Source organism: Polypterus senegalus, chromosome 6 (genome assembly GCF_016835505.1).
Source record: "Polypterus senegalus isolate Bchr_013 chromosome 6, ASM1683550v1, whole genome shotgun sequence".
Lineage (NCBI taxonomy): Eukaryota > Metazoa > Chordata > Cladistia > Polypteriformes > Polypteridae > Polypterus > Polypterus senegalus.
The window spans coordinates 23406131-23421196 of NC_053159.1; the positions used below are offsets into that span (position 1 = coordinate 23406131).

At 42.0% G+C, this 15066-nt stretch overlaps 1 protein-coding gene across 5 annotated transcripts in view; it reads left to right on the top strand.

Annotated features, from left to right (window-relative positions):
* Positions 1-15066, top strand: part of ttll10 (tubulin tyrosine ligase-like family, member 10) — a 327871-nt gene that overhangs the window by 161459 nt on the left and 151346 nt on the right. Inside the window, exon 1 of one of the 5 annotated variants that reach the window (XM_039755590.1) lies at positions 10318-10395. The exons of the other annotated variants lie outside the window; for them this stretch is intronic. The gene's annotated coding sequence lies outside the window, so the exon portion shown is untranslated. Of the gene's footprint in view, positions 1-10317; positions 10396-15066 lie in introns of those variants that run through there. 5 annotated transcript variants of the gene reach the window in all.

Below are 15066 nucleotides of genomic sequence, written 5' to 3' on the forward strand. Positions count from 1 at the left end.
CTTTTCAGTTTTTCTTGTATTATAACTGGTATGTGATATTTAATAAAAGCAAAAAAAATGTGAATGAAAGTCATCGTTGTCTCTTTGTCCTTTTTTCTCACCTGCACCTTAATGTTACTTACAGAATGACGGCAAGATACAGTTACGATAATTCTTGTCTTGACACAACTTGTCAGAGGTCAGCCTGTCATGGAGTGTCAAGTCGTGGATCAGCAGGAGAAGGGCCATGAGCTTACATTATTTATCTGGATGGCTTTTTTGTGCAGCATGCTGCTTGTTTCTTACCCATGGTGCCCATCCGTCCACTCAGTTAGATTTTCCTTTAACTCAGAGAGGTACGGAATTGGATCTTATTCTAACAAGTCCATGTCTGGAGCTGCTGGATGGAGCAGACTTACAATCCACTCTGTATAGCTGTCACTGGACTTCACTTCACTTTGTCATCTATATTACAAACTATTAAAAGAAAACAAAAACAAGAATCATATTGATACTCATCTTTGGGATCATCAATCCGCCAGTTATTTTAAACCTGCCTAATCCAATTCAAAAGCACATGGGGCATCAGGCATGAAGTAGGAACAACAAATGAGTTCATTGCCATATACGCTCATAGGTGTACCCTCACTTGGACAATGCTTAACCTAGCATGAACTATATACACTTGGACGCAGTAGGCAAACTAGAGTACCACAAATAATCCTACAAGGACATGAGGAGAACCTGCAGATGGCAGGGTGGGATTAAGAAAAAAAAACTTCTACTAGGCTGGTTAGTCAACAGTGCTCACCACTGTGCTTCTACATCCTGCTTCCTCCATGAATGTGCCAGGAATAAATGACACTCACTTATTTACTTACACTCTTGAGAGCTTCTCTCACCCAGAGTTCTTAAAGAGAAGGCTTTACAGGTTCATCAGATTATGGGTTTTGTATTGCAACTTGAAATTTGTAAATGAGTCCATTTGATAAACCCACCAAATCCAATTTTATGGCTAAGTAAATTTAAAACAGTCTTCTATTCATTAAACATACCAGCCAATCTTATATCCTTTATACGTGAAAACAGGATTTAATGGTTTCTTCATCAGAATATTTGTTTGGCTGCAGCTTTAAAGCTGTTGCTTAAAGTGGAGTGGGCTCTGCTCTCGAGCTTTAGTTCCTTATTTACTCTACTCAGATCTCTCTCTCTTTATCTAAATATATATATATATATATATATATATATATATATATATATATATATATATATATATATACTTGCCATGCTACCTGTCAAAGACAGGTAATAAAATAATTAAAAAATATTTGCTATCTCTTGCCTTATGTGCACTTACAACAGACCTTCCTCTATATCGCGTGTGCGTGAACGTTTTTCACCGACTCCCCCTCAATCGAGTGCGCTCCCATAAAGCCAGCTTCTCACACTCTTGTCATTATTTTCCAGGCGGTGTTCTCACGTCCTATCCGCTTTTATACCACCAGTCTTTGAAGGTGACGCTCCGCACATTTCTCCTCCTTGTGCGTTTTACACTCAAACTTCCTCTTTCGTCACGTGACCAAAGCTAAACTGACCAATCAGATTATTCAGAATGACGGGACAAACAGACTTCAGTGTTTTACTGCAGATTGATCGATATACTGTGTGTAGTGCCTGAAAAATGTATTTACCTACTTGGGAGGTTTCACATTTTATTGTTTCATATTTGTAATTGATTTTGATCACTGATCTGTTTTTACTTTGACATTAAAGAGTCAATTTGTGTTGTCAAAAAAGCCAAATCAAATCAATTGTGATTCAATGTTTTATTAGAGTAGAATGTGAAAACGTCCAAGAGGGTGAATACATTTTATAGGCTCTGTACATAAACAGTGTAAATATATATATATATATATATATATATATATATATATATATATATATGCCAGTAACAGCGCACTGCACGTTATACATTTGACTTGAGCATTCCTAGTTTTCATCCTCTTTCTCTGTACGTTTAGCATTCGTTTGCTCAGAGGTTGATGTGCTTGCTGCTTCCTGAGCAGCTCTTTTCTCCACCCTAGCGGCCCGCTTCTTCTCTTCTTTCATCTGCATCTTTTCACGTTAAAACTGATTAAGTCAGAGTTTGTGTTGCAATTACTTAGTACGTTTTCTTTAATTTTTCACTTAAACTGGCACTTAAGTCTTCAATCTGCCACAAGAATGATTTAAGATATGAAGAGGTAGGGGAAGTGATGGTGAAGGTGGTAGGGATGAGAATGGCACCTGTACACATGTGCCACACGGCTGTCCTGCTGGCCACTGCTGAGAGTTGATTCTACAATAAAATAAAATAAAAATAAAATGAAGAATAACCTTGAAGGTCAATCATCACCCCGAAATTGGATAGTAGACGTCGCGTAGTATATGTGTACCAAATTTCAGGTCAACAGGTCAAACGGTTTGTGAGCTACAGGAGGTTTAAAATCCTGGACAGACAAACGGACAGCCACTGTAGCGTATTAGATAAGAAGATATATCAAGTATATAGTATATGCTAAATATGCTTAGAACGATCTACCTGGGGTGGGCAGTGCTGTCTTGCATCTCTACAGTCCCAGGTTCAAATCCTCATGTGGCCTCCATCTGTATGTTCTCCCTGTGTCCTCTCAGCGTTCCTCCTCAATCTAAAAGACTTGTGCGTTAAGATAGCCGGTTTCTCTAAATGGAGGGAGTGTGCCCTGCGACAGACTGATATCCCAGCCCAGATTGTGGATTGTGCGTTGTGGTTGATAATAACTGTTCATGATCCTGTAATGGATTAAAGCTGATGAATGATCAAATGAGTGTCCACAATGCAACCTGACATCGGCTTCTGGCTTCCTTTGCTTTGTCTTGATATGGTGTGCATATTGGTGTCCTGTGCTTAAATGAGAGATGGGAATTATGACAATCATAGGCCTGTTTATAATCGGAGGACCTCACTTCTGTGGTGTGTGTGTGTCTCATGAGAACATTTTCAGCGTTTACCAATGACAGTTTCACCATTTTTGTCACAATTGTCCTTACTGTAGACAGCGTTTAAAGACATCTTGAAGTCCGTGCTTCTTTCATTCGTTTCAGTTCAGGTTCTCTAACGCATACTCAATGTTATGTTTCTTTTGTAAATTTTTCTCAGTTTTGGTATTAAATGAAACGAAGCTTTTCAACTGAAGAGAAGATGAACTGAGCAGGTGCCCGATTCTTCTACTATATGCCCCTTCTCTGCCCTCCTGTGCATCCCGGTGTGATCCTAGGTCATGGTTCCCATGCCATCTTAATAAACCAAGCCATTAATTTCATCTAAAGACCGCATCTGTAATTCCCAGGCTTGTTCGCATTTCCCGAGGTATCCTGTCCAACATAAATAAGTCTTTCATGCCCAGCCTATTTTAAAGGAGCAGCAGCAGCAGAGATTCAGAGAGAAACAAAATTAAACAAAAACGGTAAGGCTGCCTTTGAAGCCTGCATCCGCCCCCACCCCCATGCACTCCCCCTCCCAAATGAACCCACGTCCTCTTCTCTGATGATTTGTGGAGTTTCCAGGTCACTGAAAAGAAAAGAGTGCTGAGCCAACACAACAGAAATGGAGAGATTCATTCTTGTGTGCCAGTCATGCTCGTGAGGGGGGTGACGTAGGCACGTCCCTCGTTCCGTTGATGTAACTAGCTGGTAGCTTACTGTGAAAGCCATACCTAGTGGGCTTGCCGAGCAGATCCAGCGTCATGAATCGCCTGCAACAATCAACAGTAACATGAGAGACTTGTGCCATGACCTGCCACTGGACAAGCTTTTTAGGTGACTGCAGTTACTCGGCCATTGTCTGAAGCTGCTCCTGTTTAAACTGGTTTGGGGCATTCTGGCCGGGGCTCAGCAAATGAGTCCCACTCTTTCCTTTGCTTGCCCTTCTTATGTTTAAATGCCCCTATTCTTGTTCTTTTTGACTGTCACTTGTCGTACCCTTTTTGTTTCTATCAAGAGTGTTGCTGTACCCTTCTGCTCTCAGTTAAACACCCTAACAAGTGCCAATGCCTGATCAGACAAGACAGGTGGTCTGTCTGTCTCATTGCACAAGAGGACCCCAGTGTACAAGTGGAAACGATCCACCATGGGGTGGATTAAGTTTAAAGTTATGTGCAGGGCTGGCGCCACCATTAAGGTGAATTAGGCATTCGCTTAGGGCGCAGATCATAAGGGGGAGGAAAAACCCACCCGCACGGGTAAGCTGTTGGTGCACTAGTAAGCCGGGCCTGGGGCACGAAATAACCTGGCACTGGCACTGCTTATGTGTTATGTGTAATGGTCCACGAAGGGCACCATGTGCCTCTTGCTCTTCCTAGCCTTACTCATGTGGATGCCAGTTTACTGTGGCACCTGCTGTGCCCTGGCTTTTCTTTTCTTGCTGGCCTTTGGTTACTGGTCAGTCTGTGTTAATCTCGAGAGGTCCTCTTGAAGTCACCTTGAATCAGAGGTGGCTCTTGTCAATTCTTTCTGAAAAGGGGTGGCCATTAGTTCTCTGATAGGGATACTTCAGGTACATGTGGGACACAGTAGCTTTACAACTTGGCGTGGTGCAGCAGCCGTTGGCAGCACTTCCAAAGAAATCTCAGGAAATCTGCCGTTATCCATTTTTTTTTAACATCTTTTATTTTATTTTCAAAAACCAGAACATTATTGTGGTATGCTACTCAAGCAAGTAACAATCACTTACCAGATGCAACCATTTACATTGAACACTGTAGCAGCCCTTGATTTCAATAGAATCGACATGCAGAGAGTCTCAGACTGGTGCATTTGTCTTTATTCATGTCTCAAACTTGGCTCTTTATTAAAGTTGTTATACTGTCACGAGCACCGTGAAAACTATAAACAAAAAATATAAACCTACATTTTTTAACATTCTTCAAAGAAACAGAACAAATTAACAAATGAAACAACATACAATCAATTGTGTATCTCGCTCCGCTTACCAAGGGGTGCAACAATTCTAAAGGTCAGCGTTTCAGAGATAGTGCTTCTCCTCCGTTACTTCCTCACAGTTTCTTCACACTTCCAGTATTGTACATTGTTATGTCCCCTTTGTGCGGAATGATTTTGCGGTCACTTAAAAACACAAACCCAAAACTAAAATTTAACACTCACCCAGAGTCTTCATCCATGTTCAAAATCCACTTGATCCAAGTGTGGATCTGTGGTGCCGCAGCATATACTGGGACAGCAATTAGCAGTGGACGGGTTAGCAGTACTTCGGGCACTCACATCGCTGGCATCGTTCATCATCCATTTTATTAACCCACTTATACAGAGGAGAGTCGAGGGGCTGCTGGAGCCTAACCCGGCAGTTAATGGGTGCAAAGCAGGAACAATACCCGAACAGGGTGCTAGTCCATTGCAGGGTGAACACACCCACACACACACACACACTCACGTCCAGTAGGTGCAATTTAACAACTGAATTCACCCAACCTACATGTCTTTGAATGGTGGGAGTATAGCGGAGCACCGGGAGAGGAAGCAAGTGATGGACAGGTCTGTCCTATTGTGACGGCTCAGGGAGTTACACATGTTTAGTCACAAACAGAGCAGGCCTCATGTGGACCTAATGAAGGTCTTCAAACACCCTCGAAAGGTGCTGATAAAGTTAATCCTGTCGAATGTGTGAATTACGTACTTCAGGACATCAGTTTAAAATAAGCGGAAATGTATTTAAGACTGAAGCTGGCAGAATTCACTCATACAGATAGTTACGGGAGTGTTACACAAACTACCGAGTCATGTAGTTGAAGTGGGATCTGTGAGGAGATCCTGGGACAGCTGAGCTACTAGACAAACACACGAGCCTGATGGACTGAATGGTCTTCTCTTGGTTTTTAAATGACTTATGTAAGGTGCTTATTCTAATAAAGGGGATTAGCTGGATTTCTGAATAGTGGCTCAAACAAATAAATGAATCGCTTTGGGGATAGAATTGTCTTATGTGTATAAAAGGATTGAATTTAAGTTGGGTGGAAGAGTTCATTTTAATGCTAAGCCTGAGGGAGCCTGTTAATCGATGAAACAGTCTTTAATGTTGCTCTGTCCATAGTAAGCACTGTACAAAGTAGACAGACAGGAAAATTACTATCTAATAGAGGGACAGATACATGGGAAGAGTACTAGATGACCGATAGATATATAGATCGATAATAGTAATTTTGGTATAGATGGCAACATAACAGGATGATAGATCGATAATAGTAATTTTGGTATAGATGGCAGCATAACAGGATGATAGATCGATAATAGTAATTTTGGTATAGATGGCAACATAACAGGATGATAGATAGATAATAGTAATTTTGTTATAGTTGGCAGGATAATACATAGATAGATAGGAAAGTTACTATATAATAGATCAGTGAAAGGCAACCTTTTTCGAGTTGCGGCGCACCTGAGGGACTGCCCATAAATAAAGTCGTGATGACACAATCTATGGACAATCGCCAATAAAAACAGTTAATTTTACAATTTTGAAAGACATTTTATTAATAAAGGAATCAAAGGATAAATCTTAAATTGAATTAATGTGAACGTTGAGATCGTTTTTCAGCACGTATGAGATGGATGCGAGGATCAATTTTCGAAAGACAGACGTGCATTTCCTTGTCGATCATTTGAAGTCTCTCACGTTTCTTAGACTTCATTTCCGTAAGTGTTCCGTTATCAGTTTTTCCAATATAAAATATATTTTTTAAACATTATCTTTTTAATCAACCAAAACTTCAAAAACACTAGCAATTTAAAATATTTTACAAAAGTTTTCGCGGCGCCCCTAGAAAATTCCACGGTGCACCGGTTGCCCGACAATGTAATAGATGGATAAATAGATAATAGAAAGATGCTGGGTATATTGGGAGAAGGATATTAAGGATAGAGCTGCCAGAGAAGAGGAGAAGAGGAAGGCCTAAGAGAAGGTTTATGGATGTGGTGAGAGAGGGCATGCTGGTGATGGGGTAACAGAGCAAGATGACAAGGACAGGAAGATATGGAAGAAGATGATCCGCTGTGGCGACCCCTAACAGGAGCAGCTGAAAGAAGAAGAAGAAATTTTGGTATAGTTGGCAAGATAACAGGATAATAGATAGGTAGATAGTAATTAATTTGTCCCAAGTGGGAAATTTAGCTCTTCATAGACGCTCAAAAAATGTTATAAGAAAACCCAACACCTCCCTCAAATACACACAAGACACGGCTAAAGATAAAAGAGCACCACTTTAACTTGCTTTAGTTTAGAGAGAACCTCTTGTTGATGTTGAATTACACGCTGCCCTAACAGATCAAATGTTGTGTTCTTGTGTTCTCGTGCTAATGGGGCTTTCTGAGTTCTGATTTGCGATGTTTAGCTTTCCCACTTCAGTGTATTCACGTGAGTTTCTGGTCAGACTTTTAGGAGACACGTGAGCCACTCTTTATTCATTACCTGGTCTTCAAAAAATGTAATGAAAGATAATGTGGTATTTTTTTTTTCATTAAAATAAAGAGCAAAGAAAACAAATAAAAACAGTTCTTTTTTGTTGCTCCAAATACTATTCGACCACAAAGATGCCGATTTCTTTATTTCATCCAATTGACCAAGGTGAAAGATCCATGTTATGCCAGAACTTTGAGAATTCGGATAACTTTGTTTTTGCCAAGTTGACCATCTTAGTGCTTTGTAGGATATTACGTGTCACCTGAAGAAGGGGCCTGAGTTGCCTCGAAAGTTTCCATGTCATAATCTTTGCAGTTAGCCAATAAAAGGTGTCATCTTGCTTGGGTTCTCATGGCATCCATAATGGCTAACACGGTATAACACCCTAGTACTAGGAAATCCATCAAAAAGTAGAAGGTAAAGATAAAATGTCCAGCATTACCAAGCCTGCTCACGGCGATGGGCTGATGCTGGGTGGGATGTCCATGTTATATTAAAGCGCCGTATGCAATGCTAGCATCTACAGAGTGCCGTAGTGATTGCGCAGTCCATCCAGCCATCTGCCTAATCCAATGTGAGTGAAGGCAGGACCTAATCCTAGGTGGGATGCCAGTGTAATGTGCAGGGCACGCTTACAAACACCCACATGCGACCAATGTTGAGTGTTCAAATGACCAATCATGCGTATATTTGGTATAAGGAAGAAAAAATGGAGTAGCCAGAGAAAATTTAAGTGGCAAAGGGAGGACATGTGTGCTCCACAGCAGATTGTGTCCAGGTGATAAAAAACAGAATGCAGAAAATATAAAATATGGAGGAGGAAAAATCTAACATTCCAGAAGAATGAAAATCAGTCTCTTGAAATCAAATTCCAGACATTAGGAATCACATTCCATGTCCTTGCATTTTGTGCCATTAATAAAAACGTTGGACATAAACAGACCATTTATCTCTCAGGCCGCCTCTGTTTCTGCTCCCCAAATGAGTCTTTGAAATCCCGTCAGCGTCGTCCTGTCCGTTTGATCTGCAGAATGGACATGGTCAGATTTCCGTAAACTTAATTTATGCGCTTAGTCTAGACAATGGAGGTGCATCTTATCATGTTACTACAGCATGGCCTCTCGCCCTGTGGATCAGTCTGCCTTAACACATTGAAAGGAAGGAGGGCTGCATCTACCTTCAAAAACAAGGACAGACTGTTACGAGAGGTTCAGCCATGAAATGACAGAAGAGGTTTTATATGGATGACTTAGAGGACACATGGCGGCTTTTTAACACAAGAGAAATTCAGAAGCATTATGCTGTACTGTGAAGTCAGGGCATGGTGTTACTCCAGAGTTCAAATCTCAGTCTGTGTGAAGTTTTCATGTTCTCCCTGTGTCCACTTGGGTTGTCTGCAGGTTCTCCAGTTTTCTTTTCTGCAGCATGTTGTTTAGTTAGGCTGATGAATCTGAATTGGCATGAGTGGCGTCACGCATAGGGGACAGCTTAAGGGCTCTGATTATTGTAATTCCCGACCACTCCAGGGCTTGGCGCTGTGTTCCCAATGCCTTTTCTTTTCCTCCCTATGAAGACTAGCAGACTGACGGCTGTATCGCCACTGACGTCATTTCTGGTCTCTGTCTACCTTCGCCTGCCTTTCTTCCTGCATCTTGAGGCAGTTCAATTCAGAAATCACGTTTGGAAAGCTGTCTCTGCAGTTTTTGAGTGGTTTCTTTGTTTTTTCAAATTTTATTTATACGGGGCAGGGCAGTTTTAGCAGCATCATAGGCCCCCGGGCAAAGCAGTGCACTGGGACCCCTACCTACACAACCACTCAGCAAGTCACAACATACATAGATTAGCATGGGGCCCCCAACATGCCTATGTGTTAAGACAGCCCTGATAACGGGGTCACCAGGGTGGTGCCCCAAGTCTTTATCAAAGTCTGTTTATTCTCTAATTGTGGCAAGAACCAAACCTGGGCAGAAAGTACCAGTTCTGTCTATTTATTATATAGTGCCTTTCATATCATATCTATCTATCTATCTATCTATCTATCTATCTATCTATCTATCTTTCTATCTATCTATCTATTATATAGTGCCTTACATATCTATCTATCTATCTATCTATCTATCTATCTATCTATCTATTATATAGGGCCTTACATATCTATCTATCTATCTATCTATCTATCTATCTATCTATCTATCTATCTATTATATAGTGCCTTACATATCTATCTATCTGTCTATCTGTCTGTCTGTCTGTCTGTCTGTCTGTCTGTCTGTTTGAAAGTCTTATAGCAGCACACCTTGGCCTTTATGTTCAGTAAACAGAGAATCAGCTTTTCCCCAGCTGGCTTTGGTATGTTCATTAGTTGAATGTTCCAGCATTTTTCAAAATGTAGACAAAAACTTTCTTTATTCCGCTTATTTTCTTCTGGGTGAGACCTGTGGCATCCAGTCCTGTCCTAAGCTTAATGCCTCATAGACATCAAACGGCTGAGAGTCCTGAGAGAAACGAGTGTATTGTGTCTCCCCAACATAGTGCCTCCAATCTCACCCACAGCTGTTAATGGAAAAAATAACGGGGTCCAATGTTGTTATCTAACATGCAAACAGAATATAAAACGCGTCTTGTGCTCACTTCGGAACTGTCAGCAGAAGCCAATGGAATGAACGAGCGCCCATCGTGGCCACACTTTTCAGCGCCACTCACCTTGGCCCGCCTCGAGTCATGTGATCGCCCTTGCCAAACAAAACCCGCTGTCTCAGCAGGCAGGGCCTGGCTAGGATTACCTGAACACAGAGCTTCTTTTCAAGGTCTCTATTCACCCTGAGGCTCCTTTTCACTGGCCAGTTCCTCCCTGTGCGCTGTACAAATCTCCAAATGCAGTCTTTCAGTGCCAGCCATCTCACAGAGCGTAACTGGGCAGTTGCCAGGTCAGTCTCCATGTTTTTCCTTATTGTTTTCTAATTAATGATCCATCCAATATGTAAGGCTTCTTTTGAACTTTTTGTAGGTCAGCTTGTCTCTGACGACTAAAGCAGGGCGTCATGATGGTGCACTGGCTAGCAGAAAAGTACAGCATCTAGTGTATTAAAAAGTATTCACCCCAGAAAATTTTCATATTTTATTATTACACAAAACTAAACCCTAACGGATTTAATTGGGCTTTTATGACACAGATCAACATTAAAAAAACACTTTAAGTGAAAACAGATTTCTGCAAAGTGTGCCCAATTAATTATGAATTTCAAACACAAATTGATTTTTGAGTCATTAATTTGTACTGCTGAATGTGTTGTACTGGTAAAGGCACCCATGCAGTTGGGCAGCACATTAGATAAAGGGGTGAGCTTGTGAAGATGTGCAGGAAAGAAAACACAGAGTTGTGGAGTTTGTCATCCCCTGTTATTCTTAGTCATGTAACTTGACATCATCAGGAGAGAAAATCAGCAACTGCTGTTGTCAAGCTGGCGTCTCTTCTGACTAGTCGTGTGATACGCCACCAGGCATTTACACATTTTTTAGACACGCATTTCTTGACACAGTTCTGCTGAACAATTTGTTGGCTGAAAGTCCTCATTGTTGATGTGTACAGAGAGAGAGAGAAGATGTGCAGTGTTGTTCATAATGGCACTCAGTTTGTTTTCGCTCTTTCATCCAGCATTGAAAAATACCTTTAATGACCTCTTGAGGACCCCCATCAGCGGAGAGAGTGTTGACCGTGTCGAGAGGTTTATTTACTTCGGCAGTGACATTCATGTCTTCCTATGAAGTCAATAGACGGATTAGGACAGCATGGTGGGATCATGAGCTCACTGGAAAGGGGTGTGTGGCGGTCCCGATATCTCTGCATGAGGACTAAGGTTCAAGTCTTTAGACTCCTGGTGCTTCCTGGGTGAGAGACATGGACACTATCCAGTGACCTGAGATGAAAACAGGACTCCTTCTGTACTGTGTCTCTTCGGAGAATCCTTGGGTACCACTGGTTTAACTTTGTGTTGCTCACGGAGTCCCGAATTGAGGCACATTACCTGTTTTGTGAGGGAGTGTCAAATCGGCCATGTGATTCTCCGAGGGTGATCCGGTTCACAGAATCCTCATTGCTGAGGACCCGAGTGGCTGGACCAGGCCAAGGGGACACCTACGTAACACCTGGCTGTGGCAGATAGAGGGTCATTTCTGCAGGGTGGGACTGTGTGTCTGCCTGGAGGGATGCCAACTGGGAATCTGAGCTGTTTTGTTTTTGTGGTGGGTATGGCAACACGCTGTACCAGTGCATGCCCCCCGAACCTGACCTGACTTCTACCACTACCTCCATCGGGTCCAGAGTGTGCCCTATAACTGAATCTGCCCTTTTAATTAGCCTGTTGATTCAGTGGGCCTCTCTTGAAGTGATATTTCCAGCTCAGCTCCACATACCAGCCATCAGAGTTGAAGAAGATGTGAAAGATGTCACATCCCACATTAAAGGAGCACAGACTCCCTGAAGAAGAAGAGTCTGCTCTTTCTTATGTAGTTCCTCTGTGTTACAAGACCAGTGCAACCTGTCAATGACATGGACCCTCAAGTACTTGTAGGAGCGGACCACCTCGACATTCACTCCCAGACTGGACAGAAGCTCTTTGGTGTGGTGAAAGTCAATAAGCAGTTTCTTGGCTTTGCTGATGTTAAGATGCAGACAGTTGACCAAGAAACATAATGTGCTGATGTTTGATGGACTGTGCACTTCCATCTTCCTAGTGGTGCTCAATTCAGTGCTGGTGCTACATTATTTTGCACCCTAGGCCAAGCTTATTAGTGTGGAAACTGTCTGTTCAATAGCTGACCCAAACAGCTAGGTCCCCCCACCTTATCATCTGCACCCTAGGTGAATGCTTAATTTTCCTTAATGGTGGCACCGGCCCGCCCTGGTTCAGGCATATTGTGGAGAACCACTGTGAACCTGACTGACCTCCACAAACATAATATAACATAACCATAGACACATGGACACACCAGAGATCAATTGTGTAATGGACAGTAGGACTTAAGGTAGCAACATGGAAGAGCTTGTTGAGCTGAATGGTCAGTTCTCTTCATGCTTATCATAATGTTCTAATAACATAACATAATTGTAATGCATGGGGCAGGGCATCCATAGTTAGGGTCCCGATCTGCCACTTTACCAAAAGGGAGTTCTCCTGCAACTCGACTGATTGTTCTGTAATCCAAAGACTCCGAGTTTGAGTCCCACAGCTGCTGTCTGTTGGGGCCGTCACCCTAAGTGAATTCCTCAGCAGTGAAAGAAACATTCGCAAACATGGGAATTAAATTCAGGGTACGGAGAAATAGGAAAAAGATATGAAAAAAGGGTTGGGGTACCCAAAGGTATGCCTTGTGTAATGAAGAAAAACAAACAAAAAAATTGGAAGTGGTCTCCCCTCGACTTTCTCGTATACTCAGACTAGCAGAATACCCGCGCTTCGCAGTGGAGAAGTAGTGTGTTAAAGAAGTTATGAAAAAGAAAAGGAAAAATTTTAAAAATAACGTAACTTGATTGTTAATGCAATTGTTTTGTCATTGATATGAGTGTTGTTGTCATATCTATCTATATATATATATCTATATATATATATAGCAAAATACCCACGCTTGGCAGCGGAGAAGTAAAAAGAAAAGGAAACATTTAATAATAACGTAACATGATTGACATTGTAATTGTTTTGTCATTGTCATGAGTGTTGCTGGCATATATATATACAGGTGTATATATATATTGTGAGACTTGCCCGGACACCACCAGTCGGAGACCACATCTTTATAAAAGTCACACGTTTATTATTCATTAAATAAACACAGTCCCAAAACACCACACAATGCACTCAGCAATAATCACCAGTAGTAGACTTCTCTTCCTCAGTCCTTGGCCGCCAATCTCCTCCTGGGAGCTTCGTCCTGCTCCCTCTCCCGACTCTAGCTCCCAGATTGCTGGGAGGCGGCGCCTTTTATTCCTGCCCGGATGTGCTCCAGGTGGCTGATAACGATCTTCCGGCTGCACTTCCAGGTGTGGCGGAAGTGCTGCCCTTTGCCCCGGAAGCACTCCAGGCGTCCCTGGCAGGTTCCTCCGCCATCTTGCCAAGTGTGGCGGAAGTAATGTTCTCCCGGGTCCCAGGAGGCTTAAAGCGCCCCTGGCGGTGGCCACGGGTCCCAACGAGTAGGAAAGTCTCTCCTCCTTTCCCGTGGTCCTCTCCTGCTCCAGGGCGGTTGTGTCCTCCTGACCCGGAAGCTTTTAAGCCAGCTTCTGGTCTTTCTAGGCGTCCCGGCCGGGTAAGAACCCCAGCCGTCTGTGACAATATATATATATATATATATATATATATATATATATATATATATATATACACACAGACACACACATATATAAACATATACTGTATATATACATATCCATACATAGACACATATACACATATATATACATACATATCTACATATATACATATACACACACACACACAACTATCGTATATGTTCAAGTTCTATTTAAATTTTAAATAGAAGGAATTTTTATTTACAAAGTAGTTGACAGAATATTATTCCGGAATAAATCAACTCAAACCTTAAATAACTATATAACTATAATATTTTGCTCTCCATAAAAATATATCTTGTCTAAATTGGTGTGAGGTTCTGTGTTGTGGAGATTCTCAGGATGGACTGCAGGTGCTCATCAGTGAGGCGACTCCTGTGTGCTGTTTTGTTAGTCTTCATCACTGAGCAGAGCTTCTCACACAGATATGTGCTACCAAACATGCACAAGGTTCGAGCCGCATGTAGACGGAGCTGGAGCATTTGTGCGGGAATGGAGTGAATAAACTGTGCGGGCCCTGCAGTATCGTACTTTGCCTTCAGTGTGCCATTACACTGCAGCTCAATCACCTCCATCTGAATCTGCAAAGGTACAGTTTCCACATTGATGACAAATGGGTTGTGAAACAACTCAAAATTCTTTTTTTGTTCTTCAAAGCCACCAAAGCGCCGTGCGAAATTCAGTGCGCAGTTTATCAGCAAAGTGCATATTTAGGAACACCGTAGTGCCGAGTTGGTTCAACATTACTCCACTGGTGCATTTGTGTCTCCCATAAAAGCAGCTTCACTTGAAATCACTTTGTGATTTTTTCACGGGTAAAAACGTCTGCTGAAGTGTCAGATTCTTCTTTAACTCTTCTGCTTTCTGTATCTTGTGCATTGCATTCAGGTCTTTCAGGTTATCTTGATGTTTTGTCTCATAGTGCCGTCTTAGATTAAATTCTGTAATTACAGCCACATTAGCTCCACAAATGAGACACACGGGTTTACCGGAAATGTCAGTAAACATATACTCAGCCTCCCATCGGTTTTTAAAGGCTCTATGTTCAGAATCACCTTTTCTCTTCGGGATCGTGTGGGCTAGCTTCGCAATAACTTGCAGCATCATAAGCTAGACTTGATTAACGCGGTAAGTGTTCGGCAAGGCAGCTAAAGCGCTGAATTATGGGATCTGTAGTTTATTGTGTTACCAGCGCTTCATATACCCGGGCTTTAATAACAATAATATATAAAATGATCTCGCAGGCCGGATATAA